The sequence below is a fragment of the Leopardus geoffroyi genome, chromosome A2, assembly GCF_018350155.1.
Source record: "Leopardus geoffroyi isolate Oge1 chromosome A2, O.geoffroyi_Oge1_pat1.0, whole genome shotgun sequence".
In the NCBI taxonomy this organism is placed as follows: Eukaryota; Metazoa; Chordata; class Mammalia; order Carnivora; family Felidae; genus Leopardus; species Leopardus geoffroyi.
The window spans coordinates 92,433,965-92,437,164 of record NC_059331.1 but is presented as its reverse complement, the minus strand read 5'-3'; positions in this window follow the sequence as shown (position 1 = coordinate 92,437,164).

Sequence of the window (3,200 nt, the reverse complement as noted above, 5' to 3'; positions counted from 1 at the left end):
TTCCAGGTTTGTTTAATTCTGGTTTTGACTCATTAGCATTTCAAAAGGAAAAAAAAGGCAAGAAAAGGTTGGAAGGATTTAAATCACAGTAGTTCTGGCATCTGGAAGTAAAAATACCTCCTTTCAGGCATAAGGAAAAGGAGAGGCAGGACATGGGCTTTAAAGCACATTAACAGATTTGCAGCTTTGTGCAATATATGCTTGAGCTCATCAGTGGGTGCACTGCAATACCCTATGCATTTCAATTTTACCCTCAGAGAGGCGAGAGCATCAGCTGGCCAAACAGGGGTAGGGGTATATTATCCCACACCAGATTTCAGTTAGAAGTAGAAAACAAAATGCCTTTCTTCCTCCAGGTAGATGCCACCATGGCAGGGCTAATGACTTCACCAGTGGACCGACCTCAGGTTGGAGTTCAGCCTGCAGACCAGATATTAAATGCCCTGCACAAGTGGACAGCTGCAGGCCTGATGGGTGTAACCATTCTTTCAAAAGCAAAATAAAAACTGGGAAATAGAGGGCTAGCAACCTGGAGTAGGCTAGAAGCAAAGAGAAAAGCCCCCACTGAAAAGCTACTTCAATTAGATATTACATTAAAAGCTTTTCCTGCGTTGATTGTTCAGGGACCACAAAAGAGCCATGATAATGATAAAAGTGTGTAATGAATTTTACCTCTAGGAACCCAAAAGATTCTGGACCTTCTCCCCCAAATCAAGGTGGAATGACAGTTAAGGTGCCGCCCACAGAGCTTGCAGGTTTTATTCTCTATCCCCAAAACCATCATCCACACCACCCACCTATTACACGTTAACACACCAAACATATCCTTGCATGATCCTACTCCAATTCTCTATAATGAGTAAGAATTACAATGTAGAAAAATCCTCTACTCTTCTAAAGATTTGTTCAGTAGAATTTAGGAAAAGAGAGTTTTCATTACTCTTCTATGCACTGCCTTTCCTCAAGCTCAAGCCAAAGCCCTGAAAGTTCCGGGCCAAGATGGCAACCTGGGAGGCCCCTGAACTCACCCCCTCCCTCAGACACAACAAATCTGTAGCTGCACACATTGCAATTCCCTCTGACAGCCCCTGAACTCATAGATAAGAGGAAATAAGAAGAAGACTACAGTGAGAAGGAGCAGGATCAAGGGTGAAAGGGAAAGGATTGGGGGTTAGAGAAAAGGGGACTGTGTCTGAGCAGGACAGTGAACCCCTGCCCTAGCCCAGAAGAGAAGCATCCATGTTTCCGGCCACAAGGGAATCCTGTAGGGCTTTTAATAATGCTTGTTGCCTAATTCTATGGGCAAAGCCTATGCTAAACACTTCACATGCATTATCTTACTTAATCCTCATGCCAATTTTCGGAAGTACTCATATTATCCCCAATTCTCAGAAGCAAAAAATGAGGTTTAAAAATATTGAGTGCCTTCCCTGATAGGAGGCAAAGCTGGAATTCGAACTGGAGGCAATGTGCCTCCAAGGCCACTCCCTTTTAACACCACAGTATAATGGAGGACACCCATGCCATCCTCCAAAACATTCCTTCAAATGCATATATTAGGCTGGATGGAACCTGAACCACTGACAACTCTTTTTCGAAATATTATTTAAAGAGGGGGCTCATTAGTACTTTCAATATCCCTGATTGCCCATCTTCAACACTCCACATTTGCCTAGTGTTGATTTTAGTACACCCTATGAGATTGTAGTGACTGCCATGGCAGTTTCAACACTGAGTTCAACTTTGTTGCAAGTGCCATGAAAATCTTCCCACTCCAGTCTGATGACAAGCTAGCATAAGCCTCAGAGAGAGAGCTTGGTTCACCTGGAGGCAGGCAAAACCCCTGACCTGAGGACTCAGAATGAGTAGCCAAGAACAGCCGAGCTCTACTCCAGAAGCTCAAACTCAAATGTGTTCTTTCTCTCTGGTTTCACCTCAGTGCTTTATGCAGTGAATGAACTTATTTGTTCTTGAGGTCCAGTGACTCACCTAGGAAATCTCTTAACATTGTTCACTTAGTATTTTAATGCCAGTTGAGAAACTTCAGTGCTTAAAAAAAAAAAAACAAAAAAAAAGATTCCGTACCATTACCTAGTTGCCAGTTTCCCAGTTCTGTAAATTACGAACAGTCACTGGATGAAACTCACAATACACCAAAGACTATCAGAACAGGATCAACTAGAACTAAACTTTCCCCCATAATTTTTATGTTTATTTATTTATTTTTGAGAGAGAGAGAGAGAGAGAGAGAGAACACAAGCAGGGGAGGGGCAGAGAGAAAGACACAGAACATGAAGCAGGCTCCAGGCTCTGCACTATCAGCTCAGAGCCCAACGTGAGGCTAGAACCAGTGAACCGTGAGATCATGGCCTGAGCCGAAGTCGGATGCTTCACCAAGTGAGCCACGGAGGCGCCCCTCCCCTATAATTTTTAGACAGTCAACAGGTTTTCAGGAACACAATCAGCATATTAGTTCCATTTTTACTAACCCTGTCTCTTGTTAGAAACAGAAGAAAATGAAACAACTAGAGAAAGCAAATAAAATACAAAACATACAGAAAGAGTAAAGACTCCTTAAAAAATTTTAAAACAAAGAAAAAGAATGACAGAGTGACTGCTCAAATTCCATTCAGACAGAGTGGGAGAATCTATTGAAATGGAAGAGTTCTGCCAGAATCTGAAGCTGGCTCCAGGCTCCAACCTGTCAGCACAGAGCCCAACGTGGGGCTCAAACTCACCGACCCTGAGATCATACACCCTGAGCCGAAGTCGGAGGCTTAACTGACTGAGCCACCCAGGTGCCCATAACCAAAATTTTTCTAGTTGTACTTCCACCCATTGTTCTTAGGACCATCATTTAAAGTTAGGGCCTCTCCAACTATCTGAGGTAAAGGCCAGATTTTTTGTTTTTGTTTTCTGCCAGTTTACCACAGACTCTGTGTGTGTGTGTGTGTGTGTGTGTGTGTGTGTGTACACAAAATCACATGCTTACATGTTGTGGCAACATCATATTGCTATAGAAATTTCTAAAGTTTTAAGCTCAAATTCTGAATTTATCAGATGGCTAACAACCAGGCCACAAACCGGCGCCATCTGCAGACCACACTTAGAATAGCACTCAAAGATAGGACTAACAACATGGTTAGGCTTGGGTTCCTCCAGAAGCCGACACTGAGGCAAGGATTCCATCACACACAGTT